The sequence below is a fragment of the Aquarana catesbeiana genome, linkage group LG01, assembly GCF_042186555.1.
Source record: "Aquarana catesbeiana isolate 2022-GZ linkage group LG01, ASM4218655v1, whole genome shotgun sequence".
In the NCBI taxonomy this organism is placed as follows: Eukaryota; Metazoa; Chordata; class Amphibia; order Anura; family Ranidae; genus Aquarana; species Aquarana catesbeiana.
Genome location: NC_133324.1, coordinates 219,149,759 through 219,164,652, shown reverse-complemented (window position 1 = coordinate 219,164,652; position 14,894 = coordinate 219,149,759). Strand labels below are relative to the sequence as shown.

The following is a 14,894-nucleotide window of genomic DNA, read 5'->3' as shown; positions in this document are numbered from 1 at the left end:
TCCGACGGATATTGGCTCAAACTTGTTTTGCATACACACGGTCGCACAAAGTTGTCGGAATTTCCGATCGCCAAGAACGCAGTGACATACACCACATACGACAAGACTAGAAAAGGCCAGTTCAGAACCAAGCGCGGCACCCTTTGGGCTCCTTTTGCTAATCTCGTGTTAGTAAAAGTTTGGTGAGAGACGATTCGCGCTGTTTCAGACTCGTGGTTTTCAGATCATTTTCTGCTGTTCAGTTTGTGCTTGTGGGTTTGTATCTGCTCTTCAGTGCGTGCAGCGAGTACCATTGACTCTTGTCATTGTGTTCTTGTTCGTTCGTTACTGTTTTTCAGGTCGCTCTTCACAGGCCTTGCTGTTCTTCAGTGCGTTCTGTTACTTCCTTCTGAGCAGCCTACCGTTTTCTAGGCATGTTGCGTATACATACTCCTCGTAGAGTTCGTGCTGTGTGGGGGCTTGGTGTTGGGGTCCTGACCTTGACACAAGTCCAGTCCATGAACAGGTTGGGGAGGAGTTCATGGACCAAGAATTGGTTGCTCCAGCATGACCAGTTCTGTCACATGCCTTTGCTCCGTGAGATCCATGAGAATAATCCTGATGATTTCAGGAACTTTCTCAGGATGATGGACCCCGTATTTCACCATTTGTTGGCTTTGCTGACCCCTTATATTAGCAGGCAGGATACCTGCATGAGGCAAGCCATCACTCCGGAGCAGAGGCTAGTCGCCACCCTGCGGTACTTGGCGATGGGGAGAAGCCTGCAGGACTTGAAGTTCTTGACAGGCATCTCCCCCCAGGCTCTGGGGATCATTATCCCGGAGACCTGTTCTGCCATCATCCAGGTCCTGCAGAAGGAGTATATTAAGGTAAGATTTTTATCCTTTAATATCACATTTTATTGTATTTAATGTTTGCTAATATATTGTATGTCTTTCCTCATTCCCTAATTACCATGATTGTAATATGCTGTGAATGTCCCCTTTGTCCTCATGCATGCTGGATTGTTATGTAATTTTTTTTTTGTCCTTCATACATATTTGCCTTCACTAACCTCCCCAGCATGGTCTCCTGGCCCTATATTCACCTCATGTAGTCACTTAACAATGTATTTTATCAGCTCCATAGTAGTGCTTTACCCCAAACACCCCCTAAAATGTTTTTAAATGTGATTTGTGCTTTAAATTCAGGTAGAGTGCCAGAGGCTTTTTTTGGGGGGTCCCCAAATCATTTGGAACCCTCCCTCCCCCCAACTGCTAAGTCAGCTGATAACAATTCTCTATCTATCCTCAATCATCTATCTGCTGACTTTGCCAAACCCATACACACTATAGCCATCTCTTTTGTGGTCAGATTTATGGATGAATTCCCCAAAGCATGTAGTGCCTGCCTGTACACTTTCAAATGGTACTGTTTAAAGTTTTTGTATCCTATTATTATCTTGATAGGTAATAGCAGAATGTCCAAATGTGCTAAAATGTGTACAATGTGTATTTATATCTTTGTATTATGACACTTCTTACCTGTCCAGTGGGCTGCCAATAGTGTAACTAAGGACGGGCTGGCCAAAGTAATACCCATTATTTAGGCATTCATCTCTCAATGAAGTGGAGAGGGTTACCTGTCCAAGAGCTCTCCCCCCTAAAATGTTAGAAATGGCTCACAAGGGGGGGAATCTGATAGGTGTACCTTATACTTTGGTCTTTAAAAACTCCCTCAAATAAATGTTATCTTGATGTTGGCCAAGAATGTTTGTGTCTAATCTGCTTTCCCTGTTTATGTGCAAAATGACTAATTTGTTTTTCTTGTTTGACTCCACAGTTTCCTTCCACGCCACAGGAATGGCAAACTGTGGCCTCCCACTTTGCCCAGCGGTGGGACTTTTCTAATTGCGGAGGGGCAATTGATGGGAAACACGTCCACATCATCCCACCACCCAACTCGGGGTCATACTATTTCAACTATAAGGGGTTCAATAGTATTGTGACGTTGGCGGTGGTGTCGGCTACTTACGAGTTCCTGTATGTGGACGTGGGGAAGAATGGCCGGATGTCCGATGGTGGAGTCATCGCCCAGACGGAGTTCTACAGGCATCTCCAGAATGGCAGCTTGGACTTGCCACCTCCAGAAGACAATGTGGAAGGACTCCCATTCGTCTTCGTTGCAGATGAAGCGTTTGCGCTGGGGGACCATCTTATGTGGCCATTCCCGATGAGGACCCTCACCCTGGACCACAGGGTTTTTAATTACCGGCTGGCCAGAGCCAGAAGAGTGGTGGAGAACACGTTTGAAATCATGGCCAGCCGGTTCCGCCTATTTCTTACACCCATACACATGGCGGAGTACAAACTGAATCATATCATCCTGGCTTGCTGTGTTCTACACAACTTTTTACGGCAACATTCTGCCAACTATGCTGGCTCAGTTGAGCCTGAGGCTGGAATTCAAAATGAACCAACCCTGATGGCGCTTGAAAGTGGCCGTCCTGGCTTGCCCCCCCTGAGTGCCCGTGATGTCCGTCTAAGATACCTTGAATACTTTGCGGGTAGGGGGGCTATCAATATGTCAGACAATGTCTGAAACCTTTTTCAAATAAAAAAAAATTAACTACTAAAATCTTTGGTGACATTTACTGCTCGTGTTTTTCTTTTAGCTGACCCTGACAGAAATGTGGTGAGTCCTGAAAATGGCGTGATTGTGTAACATTACAAAGCACTGTTGGGTGTTATTTACATAAGGCAAATACACTCTGCACTACAAGTGCAGTTGAAACTGTACTTGTAGTGCAAAGTGGATTTTCCCTTAGGAAATAACCCCCATTGTCACAGAAAACACCAATTAGAGCACAACAAAAGTTTTGGAGCGTTGAAACAATAATCCACACATTCTTGATTAACAATCTTTTTAATACCAGCACAATCACATGTGCATTTAGAAAAGGTTTTTAAAACAAACCAACATGTTTGTTGTATAACAATTTTTGGGGTCACATTAGAAAAAGTAGAAATGTCCATTTAAGATAAAACAGGCATGTTTAAAACCAACAAGAAAGACACAAATCTTGAACTTACAAAGTTCGCATTTGGTAGAACTTGAAGGCAATATCAGACATGAGTATTTACAAATTGTGTTTGATTATTGCATTCAGATGGGGTGAAGTCACCCATAGAAAAGCCAAATTTTGAAGATGCACACCAATTGCCGAATGTCAACATGTGCTAGCTGCCATCACGGGGGATCAAGGGACGTGTTGTGTGGGTGCAACCCCTTCCTCACAGCTACTTTATTATTGAGGAAGGGGTTGCACCCCCAAAACGCCTCCATTTATCTCCCGTGATGGCAGATAGCACATGTTGACACACTGTGTACCTCTTCAAAATTTGGCTTTTCGCAAATATGTCCAAAAATGGTAAAAATGTTTAGCTCACAAAAAGCGCCAAAAAATAAGGGGTTTTGAGGGGTTTTAAACTCTCCCTAAAACATCAGTGATGTTCTTCATTTTTTGTTGAACATCACTGATGTTTTTCAGGATGTTTTCCAAGTCCCTATTACACCCCATGATCTCCCCAATCAGGATCTGTGCACTTTCCGAGGTGAAATTCCCTGGATCCACAACATCATGATCACCTAAAAAGATAGAAACAAAAAAACACCATGTATTATATATATGCCGGCATCCATCTCTTACCTGAGCCTGTGGTCGCAGACACTCACCTGTTGTGGTGACAATTTCCACCACGTCTTCCTCCTCCTGCTCTGCTTGGCTTGGGTGGATTTCCCCTTCTTCGAGAGGTGGTCTGTGGTCTCCTTGGATGAGGGGTGTCCTTCGAGTCTTTTATCCCCTATGTAAAAAAAAATAGGTATACTTAGCACACAGATATTTGATGGCAGAACTATAAATATAAACATTGCTTGGAAGTGGGGTACAACTGTCTGTTTTGGCAGAGTTCCAAGATGTTGCATTTTTATTGTCCTTTGTCAAGCTTCAATACTTACCTGTTTAGTACAAACTTCACAGATGGAGACCCCCCTATAGTATACACTGGAGCACCTGTGTGGGCCCCCCAATAAAAAGGGTGTTCTTGTGTCCCACACTAGTGCTCCAGCGTCCAGATGTGAAACTGCTGCTGAGTGTCCTCTCCTTACACAGAATCTAGTTTGCATTTCATTCTAGTTACAAACCCATCTACACAACCAAATTATTTTCAGGCAAGTAGGCCATAAAAAATGTGGGCAAATGCATATGGCCAAAACAATGGTGTTTTCTAGGCCAAACGAACAATGTTTTATACGAACGAATAATGTGCCCATGAACATGAAAGTTGCCATTTTAAACTGGATAACAGTTGGAGCAGCACAAATGCAATAAACATAAAAAGAATAGGAAAACAGGACAACTACTTACTTTTTTGCAGCACTCTCCAGATCTTTCTGTACTGCTCGTGCTCTCTTAATTTGAGGTCCGACCATCGCTTCCTGAGCTGATCTTTCGATCGTCGTACCCCGAAATTCCGGTGCAGACTCTTGACCACTTTCGCCATGATCTTGGCCTTTCTGACATTGGGGTTGGGGTAAGGTCCATACTTCCCGTCATAGTCTGCCTTCTTCAGGATGTCCACCATCTCCAACATCTCCCCAAAGGACATATTTGAGGCCTTAAATTGTCTCCTTCTGGATCGGGACGTTTCAGGCTCCGGGCTTTCCTCCTCCTCCTCCTCGTTGGTAATTATCTGACACCTGCTGTGTCTCCACCATGTGCTCTTCCCCACTGCGCCAAACGAGAAGGGGTGGGGAATAGACTAGAAAGAACGTCAGGGGCGGGCGGAGTTTCACGCATGCGCAGTGTCTATAAACCGTAACACGCGTGCGTAGTACGTACGATCTGTGAGCGGAGGAAGGAGTAACGAAGGCGCCGATCGTGATTGCGAAGGTAAGATTTAACATTGGGCCTATACTGCTTCTTGATTGAGGCCTGCATTTGCACAAGTTTAGAAGACTTTAGGCTGACATTAGGGTTTGTCTTGTGTTGTGTCTTGCAGTGAAAATGGATATCTTGAAAGATAAAGACTTTATGCCAATCTTCATTGATATGTTCAGGGAGTTGCCCTGTCTGTGGCAGATAAACCACCCTGATTATAAGAAACAAACAAAGAGGAATGCAGCGCTGGATAATTTGCTGTAATTTGTGAAGACGGTGATCCCCACGGCAGACATCATCTATTTGAAGATCCTAATTGGTGGCCTGAGGAGCACTTATCTAAGGGAGCACAAGAAGGTCCAGGATTCCCAGAGATCAGGAGCAGCAGATGACATTTATGTTCCCAGGCTGTGGTACTATGACAGGCTGCATATTCTGGCAGGTCAGACTGAACCCAGGCCAGCACTCTCCACTCTTCCTTCCACGCTTCCTTCCCCCTCAGCTGAGGCTTCGGACGCCCAACCTGGGCCTTCCAGGCAGAAACATGTGGAGGATTTGGTTTTTCACATAAATCAACATGTGGAGGAGCCCAGCTTGAGCCAGGTATAGCATTCTTCTAAATATTGCTGGTTGTCCAATCAATGATGTTAAATAGATGTTAGTTTGGATTGCTAATTTATGATTGTGATTGATGATGCAAAAACTAAAACCATGTCCCTTTTTCATACACAGGGAAGTCTCAGCCAGGAGGTGGCCTGGCCAAGCAGGCTGCCTGATATCCAGGTCCCTCCCCTTCACCTTCAAAGACAAGCTGGCAGGAAGAGGAGTAACCTGGAGGGGGCTGCAATAGGCCTATTTTGGAAGGCTACAGAGGCCCTGAGAACCCCCCACAGTGTGGAGGAGGACTTTGCTGGCATAACTGCATGCAAAATGATGCAGATGGAGGAGGGCCAACGACTCCTGTGTGAGTTCTTAATTTTGGAAACTCTCAATAAGGGTTGAGGGGCCAAATAACATGTGCTACCCACATTTGTGACCTCACACATAGTCCTCCTCCTCCTCCAGGTCCTACTCCTCCTCCTGCCACATCTCCAACACCAGAGCCACAGCTGGGAAGGAAGCGTTGAAGGAAGACCAGAGAATGATGGCCCTGGGTTCAGTCTGGTCTGGCAAAAGATGCAGGCTCTTGTAGTACCACAGCCTGGGGATACAGCTGTCATCTGCTGCTTTCCGGATCTCTGGGACTTCTGGTCCAGACTGCACTCCCTTAGATAAGGACTCCTCAGGCCACCAATTTTGCTGGAAAAGAATTGATGTGTGCCCTGGGGGCCAAAGGCTTCACCAATTTATGATGTTTATCCAGCGTTGCCTCCCTCTTTGTTTGGTTCTGAGCCCTTAATAAAGGAATTTTTGGTTCAATTATACTCACCTATGTGTGTTTTCCTTCAAAAAGGACAGTTTGTTTGTGAGGAGGCAGGTACATTTCAAAAATACAATGTCAAATAACAAGGGACACCAACACCAAGCAATCTCCTTGAGATTAAATAATACAAGATACCAATGGTGTTGTGGTAACTTGACACACAAAACACACACAAAAATATTATGGAGTAAAACCAATAAAAAAAACAAAAAAACATCAAAACAAAAAACATCAGCCTTGAAAAAAATACAAAACCAAAAAAAAAAAAAAACAGCCTTGAAAAAAATACAAAACAAACAAAAAAAAAATACACCCGTGAAAAAAATACAAAACAAAAATAAAACAACCAAAAAAAATTTGGTCAGATGTGACAAATCAAAATATATTGAGGGAATCACAATAAATAATAAAGAAAGAAGTTTGTGAGAAGTCTGTGTGAATATGAGCAGCAAAACTACTTCATTCTTCTGTTCCGTCTCGGAATTTCTTCTGAGCATGCGTGGCACTTTGTGCGTCGGAATTGGCCACACACGGTCGGAATTTACGCGATCGGATTTTGTTGTCGGAAAATTTTATAGCCTGCTCTCAAACTTTGTGTGTCTGAAAATCCGGTGGAAAATCTCCTATTGAGCCCACACACGGTCGGAATTTCCGACAACACGCTCCGATCGCACATTTTCCGTCGGAAAATCCGACCGCGTGTACGGGGCAGAAAAATAACCCTATATACCTCTTGCAGTCAAGGGCTATAAAAAAATTCCAGTGTCTCCTCAGCTGAACCCTTAAAAATTAGCTGAGGTTTGTAGATTTTATAGAAAGTTTTATTAGGATCATAGACTACACTGACAAATCTCATGCTACTTGTCGGGGAGGTAAGTATAGTACATTAAAGCGAAGCTCCACCCAAAAGGGCTTTTTTTTTATAATAGATAGTGCAGATTTTTTTTTTTTGAATGACACTGTTACTGTATGTCGGGAATGTATTCATGAAAGTGTATAAAGTTACTGAAAGAGCCACTTTAAATACAGCAAGTTAATTGTTACTAGATGATTGTAAAATTCCTACTATCAAATAACTCTAACAGTTTACAATAGAAGACCTTATCTCAGGGGTAATGTAAATGCACAAAGCTTTGTCTTGTCCAAACATGTGAGCAGCGTTGATATATGAAACTCTTGTGATTTCCTGTGAGCAAGTGCAATCCTCAGCCAGTTGCAGGAACAGTAACCATAACTAATCCTTAATGGGGTTATTATATTCACAAGAGCTATTTAATAAACATCTGCAATTTTTTTTCCATACATAATATCCGGGAGTCTATGCACTCATGTCCGCTAAAGGCCACTTTTTTGGCTAAGACAAATACTGGGTTGCCATGTAATATGCAGTTAGCTCTTAAAGCATAACTATAGGCATATAATAAAAAAAAAAACACATTTAATAATGAATTTGATATTATCACTAAAAATAATTTGATGTATTTTTATTTGGTACCTCACTCTTTCTTTAAATCAGCCTCTTTTAATCCAGCTTGGACTGAAAGGTCACTATGACTCTAATGTAAAAATTTTGCCCTGTTAACCAGCCAACCTTTATTACCTCCTGATTGCTATTTGAAATCCACCCACCCCTATCAGTATAAATATACAGTATCTCACAAAAGTGAGTACACCCCTAACATTTTTGCAAAATATGTTATTATATCTTTACATGTGACAACAATGAAGAAATTACACTTTGCTACAATGTAAAGCAGTGAGTGTACAGCTTGTATAACAGTGCAAATTTCCCCTCAAAATAACTCAACACACAGCCATTAATGTCTAAACCACTGGCAACAAAAGTGAGTACACCCCTAAGTGAAAATGTCCAAATTGGGCCCAATTAGCCATTTTCCCTCCCCAGTGTCATGTGACTCGTTAGTGTTACAAGGTCTCAGGTGTGAATGGGGAGCAGGTGTGTTAAATTTGGTGTTATCACTCTCACTATCTCATACTGGTCGCTGGAAGTTCAACATGGCACCTCATGGCAAAGAACTCTCTGAGGATCTGAAAAAAAAAAGAATTGTTGCTCTACATAAAGATGTCCTAGGCTATAAGAAGATTGCCAAGACCCTAAAACTTAGCTGCAGCACGGTGGCCAAGACCATATAGCAGTTTAACAGGACAGGTTCCACTCAGAACAGGCCTCGCAATGGTCGACCAAAGAAGTCGAATGCACATGCTCAGCGTCATATCCAGAGGTTGTCTTTGGGAAAAAGACGTATGAGTGGTGCCAGCATTGCTCCAGAGGTTGAAGGGGTGGGGGGTCAACCTGTCAGTGCTCAGACCATACATCGCACACTGCATCAAATTGGTCTACATGGCTGTCATCCCAGAAGTAAGCCTCTTGTAAAGATGATGCACAAGAAAGCCCGCAAACATTTTGCTGAAGGACATGGATTACTGGTACCATGTCCTGTGGTCTGATGAAACCAAGATAAACTTATTTGGTTCAAAGGCAAGTATGTCTTGCCTACAGTCAAGCATGTTGGTGGGTGTGTCATGGTCTGGGGCTGCATGAGTGCTGCTGGCACTGGGGAGCTACAGTTCATTGAGGGAACCATGAATGCCAACATGTACTGTGACATACTGAAGCAGAGCATGATTCAGAGACTGGGTCGCAGGGCAGTATTCCAACATGATAACGACCCCAAACACACCTCCAAGATGGCCACAGCCTTGCTAAAGAAGCTGAGGGTAAAGGTGATGGACTGGCCAAGCATGTCTCCAGACCTAAACCCTATTGAGCATCTGTGGGGCGTCCTCAAATGGAAGGTGGAGGAGTGCAATGTCTGTAACATCCACCAGCTCCCTAATGTCGTCATGGAGGAGTGGAAGAGGACTCCAGTGGCAACCTGTGAAGCTGTAGTGAACTCCATGCCCAAGAGGGTTAAGGCTGTGCTGGAAAATAATGGTGGCCACACAAAATATTGACACTTTGGGCCCAATTTGGACATTTTCACTTTTCACTTTCATATTGTTCACTTGATTAGCCCCCAGCTACATCACTAGCCTAGTCTCTAAATACCAACCTACTTGTTCTCTTTGTTCCTCTCAAGACCTCCTGCTCTCTAGCTCCCTCGTCACCTCCTCCCATGCTTGCCTCCAGGACTTTTCCAAATCCTCTCCAATCCTATGGCATGCCCTACCCCAATCTGTCTGCTTATCTCCTACTCTATTAGCTTTTAGACGATCCCTGAAAACCCTTCTCTTCAGAGAAACCTACCCTACCCACACCTAACAACTGTTTTTTCATTTTCTCCATCAGCTCACCCCTCACAGTTATTACCTTTTTGTTTCCACTTGACCCTCCCTTCTAGATTGTAAGCACTAATGAGCAAGGCCCTCTGATCCCTCCTGTATTGATTTGTATTGTAAGTGTACTGTCTACCCTCATGTTGTAAAGCACTGCGCAAACTGTTGGTGCTATATAAATCCTGTATAATAATAATAACAATAATGCATTCCACAATGCTGTCAATCTTAGATTAAAGCCTTCTGTTAGGAAGAGAGAGTACAGGGATGACCTGATCAGGGTACAGCTGTTCCTTGACTATCCAGTTACAGGCTGGGGCATGAATAAGCTGCAGTTTTTTGCTTGAAGTGGAGAAAAGCGAGGGAGGCTGAACAGAGTTACAGATCCTTGGGCAGCTAATATATAGTATACACATACTGTACACTCACCGGCCACTTTAGTAGGTACACCTTGCTAGTAGGGATGAGCCGAACACCCCCCCGGTTCGGTTCGCACCAGAACCTGCGAACGGACCGAAAGTTCGCACGAACGTTAGAACCCCATTGACGTCTATGGGACTCGAACGTTCGAAATCAAAAGTGCTCATTTTAAAAACTAATTTGCATGGTATTGTCCTAAAAAGGGTTTGGGGACCCGGGTCCTACCCCAGGGGACATGTATCAATGCAAAAAAAACTTTTAAAAACGGACGTTTTTTCGGGAGCAGTGATTTTAATGATGCTTAAAGTAAAAAAAAAAAAAGTGAAATATTCCTTTAAATATCGTACCTGAGGGGTGTCTGTAGTATGCCTGTAAAGTGACGTGTGTTTCCCGTGTTTAGAACAGTCCCTGCACCAAATGTCATTTTTAAAGGAAAAAATCTCATTTAAAACTGCTTGCGGGTTTAATGTAATGTCGGGTCCTGGTAATATGGATGAAAATCAGTGTCCATTACCAGGCCCTTTGGGTCTTGTATGGATATTAAGGGGAACCCCACACCCAAATTAAAATAAGGAAAGGTGTGGGGCCACCAGGCCCTATATACTCTGAACAGCAGTATACAGGCGGTGCAAACAAGACAGGGACTGTAGGTTTGTTGTTAAGTAGAATCTCTTTGTAATTTTGAACGGGTACATTTTTAACGTGTTTAGCTCCAGCCAAAAAATCTTTTTTAAGCTTTTTGGAAAACATAGGGAAGGGTTATCACCCCTGTGACATTTGTTTTGCTGTCTTTCCTCCTCTTCAGAAGATTTCACCTCACTTTTTGTCCCAATGGATTGGAAAGCATCAGTGGAAAGGAGAAATGTTTTTCCCATATTAACTCTTACAGGAGAGAATTTCCCCTCCTAGGGGTAGATTTCATCTCACTTCCTGTTGTCTCCTTCCGTTTGCAAGTAGGAGTCGTTTGTAAGTTAGTTGTTTGAAAGTAGGGTCCTGCCCTATATACTCAGCAGAAATTTGGGCCTTAGGTGTTGCTGTGGCCACAACACTGTAAGCCCTCACAGGGCCCTGCTGTGAAATATTAGATCAAGAATTGTAATTACATGCCCCTGTTGAACAGGAGCTGAAAAATTAGGCCTTAGGCACTGGTGCTGGTGCTACAACACTGCAACCCCTCACAGACACTCTAGTTGGAAAGCAGGAACGAGCCCTGCTGCAAAGTATTGCATCAAAAATTGTAATTACACGCCCCTGTTAAACAAGGGCTGAAAAATTGGGCCTTAGGCACTGGTGCTGGTGCCACAACACTGCAACCCCTCACAGACACTCTAGTTGGAACGCAGGAACGAGCCCTGCTGCAAAGTATTGCATCAAAAATTGTAATTACACGCCCCTGTTAAACAGGGGCAGAAAAAATGGGCCTTAGGCACTGGTGCTGGTGCCACAACACTGCAACCCCTCACAGACACTCTAGTTGGAACACAGGAACGAGCCCTGCTGCAAAGTATTGCATCAAAAATTGTAATTACACGCCCCTGTTAAACAGGGGCAGAAAAAATGGGCCTTAGGCACTGGTGCTGGTGCCACAACACTGCAACCCCTCACAGACACTCTAGTTGGAATGCAGGAACGAGCCCTGCTGCAAAGTATTACATCAAAAATTGTAATTACACGCCCCTGTTAAACAGGGGCTGAAAAATTGTGCCTTAGGCACTGGTGGTGGCGCCCAGAACCAAAAATGTTCTTACAAGCTATCAGCGTGATGATTGAGGAGGAAGAGGATAATTACTCAGGGATAGTCACTCAGCATCAGCATAGGCAGTCTTTGAAGGGATCTGAGATTTCAAAAAAAATTATTCGGTTACATCAGCATCAGGTGCTTGGTAGCTGGTGGTGATCCAAGACTCATTCATTTTTATGAAGGTCAGTCGATCGACCGAGTCAGTGGACAGACGCACCCTGTGATCGGTTACCGCGCCTCCAGCAGCACTGAATGTGCGTTCCGAAAGAACGCTGGATGCAGGACAGGCCAGTAGTTCAATTGCATACTGTGCAAGCTCTGGCCAGTGATCCATCCTCAAGACCCAGTAACCCAGAGGATTTTAGGTGGGAAAGGTGTCCAAGTCTGATCTTGCCCCTAGGTATTCCTGCACCATGTAAAACAGACGCTGGCGATGGTTGCTGGAACCGATCATACCTTGGGGCTGCGGACCAAAAAATTGTCTGAACGCATCGGTCAGACAGCCACCTTCTCCACCGCTCCTTCTTTGACTGACCGAAGCCTCAGCAACACGTTGTCCAGAAACAGGAGTTTGTAACCTCCCAGTCTCTGGGAACGCGTTGCACAGACCTTTCTGCAAGGCCTCCTGAAGATGTTTCATCCTCTGCTCCCTCTGCGATGGCAAGATAAGGTCCGCAACCTTACCCTTGTAACGTGGATCAAGGAGGGTTGCCAGCCAGTATTGGTCCTTCTCCTTGATACCACGAATACGAGGATCCTTACACAGGCTTTGCAGGATCAGGGAGGCCATGCAGCGTAGGTTTGCTGAGGCATTCGGTCCGGAGTCCTCTGGGTCACTAAGGACGACATGGTCCGCAGCCACCTCCTCCCAGCCACGTACAAGTCCATGTGTTTCTTGGGACTGATCCCTTAAAGACTGCTGCTGATGCTGAGTGCCAGGCTCCACCTCCATACTGACACAATCTTCCTCCTCCTCCTCCTCCTCCTCGTCCTCTTCCTGTGTGATCGGCGGGCACGCAGGAACACTGTCTGGATAAAGGGGGCCTTGAGAGCTAAGGAAGTCCTCCTCTTCCTGCCTCTGTTCTGCCTCAAGTGCCCTGTCCATTATTCCACGCAGCGTGTGCTCCAACAGGTGGACAAGGGGGACAGTGTCACTGATGCATGCACTGTCACTGCTCACCATCCTCGTGGCCTCCTCGAATGGTGACAGGACAGTGCATGCATCCCTGATCATGGCCCACTGGCGTGGGGAAAAAAAAACAAGCTCCCCTGACCCTGTCCTGGTGCCATAGTCGCACAGGTACTCATTGATGGCCCTCTGCTGCGTGTGCAGCTGCTGCAGCATGGCCAACGTTGAGTTCCACCTGGTGGGCATGTCACAGATTAGGCGGTTCTTGGGCAGGTTAAACTCCTTTTGGAGGTCCGTCAGCTGAGCACTGGCATTATATGACCGGTGGAAATGCACACAGACTTTCCTGGCCTGCCTCAGGACATCCTGTAAGCCCGGGTACCTGCCCAAGAACCGCTGCACCACCAAGTTAAGGACGTGAGCCAAACAGGGCACATGGGTCATTTGTCAATGGCACCAACCACCATTCCTGCCTTAAGTTGGCGTGGCGTCAACCACCTCTGAACCTGCCCCTGCAGAGCTGACAGAACCTCTGCCCCAGTGTGGCTCCTGTCCCCCAAGCACACCAGCTCAAGCACCGCATGGCATCTTTTGGCCTGCGTACTTGCGTAGCCCCTTGAACGACTACGGAGCACCGCTGGTTCCGAGGAAGAGGCCATGGAGGAAGAAGAAGAGGAGGGGGTGGAGGAGAGAGGTGTGTCACAATCATTAGCATTTTGGAGGCGTGGTGGCGGAACAACCTCCAACACTACTGCACCTTGTCCTGCATCCTTCCCAGCTGCCAGCAGAGTCACCCAATGCGCCGTGAAACTTAGGTAACGTCCCTGTCCATGCCTGCTGGACCATGAGTCAGCGGTAATATGCACCTTACCGCTGACCGCCCTGTCCAGCGAGGCATGGACATTGCCTTCCACATGCTGGTAGAGAGCCGGAATCGCATTCCGTGAGAAAAAGTGGCGTTTGGGTACCTGCCACTGAGGAACCGCACATTCCACAAACTCACGGAAGGGGGCAGAGTCTACCAACTGAAAAGGCAGCAGTTGAAGTGCTAGCAATTTTGCCAAGCTAGCATTCAACCGCTGGGCATGTGGATGGCTGGGAGCAAACTTCTTTCGGCGGTGCAGCAGCTGGGGCAGGGAAATTTGCCTGGTACAATCTGACGTCGGTGTACCAAAATCAGATTGCCCACAAGTACTTGGCTGTGACACACCTAATTCTACACCTTCATTCCTCTCAGTGCAGGTCTCAGAGAGGACTGAAGTTCTAGTGGGGTTGGAAATCTCAGCTGATGAGGAGCAAGGAGAGGTCCTCTTTGTTCTTTGGTGTGGGTCTTTTAGATATGCTTGCCAACGAACTGCATGGCAGGTCAACATATGTCTGGTCAAGCATGTGGTACCCAAGCGGGAGATGTTTTGGCCACGCGAGATACGCTTGAGACATATGTTGCAAATAGCAGCGGTGCGATCTGATGCACTCGTCTCAAAAAAGGCCCACACCAAAGAACTTTTTGAATAACGCGCAGAGACTGCAGCGCCCTGCACATGTGGAGCTTTGGGGTGTGATGCAGTCAATGTGCTGCCCTTAGGCTGGCCCCTGGAGGGCATCCTGCCTCGTTGGTGATGTGCCGCCTCCTCCTCCTCCTCCTCCCTCCTATCAGGCACCCACGTTGAGTCAGTGACTTCATCATCCCCTCCCTCCTCATCACTGGAGCAAACCTGGCAGTATGCTGCAGCAGGGGGAGCATGACTGCCAGATTGCTGTCCTTCTTGGGCACCCCCTCTGTCCGTGCTCATGTTACTGCCTTCATCGAGCTCAGTATCATCATCAGAGCCTTCCAAATGCTGGGCATCCTCCTGGAGCATGTACCCAACACTGTGGTCAAACAGTTCGAGGGACTCCTCAGGAGGACATGGTGGGGCTAGGGAAGGAGTCACTGATGACATTGAGCCGAGGGAAGAGGCCGCTG

General features: G+C 45.8%; 1 protein-coding gene across 1 annotated transcript in view; it reads right to left on the bottom strand.

The window, feature by feature from the left end:
• Positions 1 to 14,894, bottom strand: part of ADAMTS19 (ADAM metallopeptidase with thrombospondin type 1 motif 19) — a 520,219-nt gene that overhangs the window by 79,537 nt on the left and 425,788 nt on the right. The gene's annotated exons all lie outside the window — the stretch shown is intronic.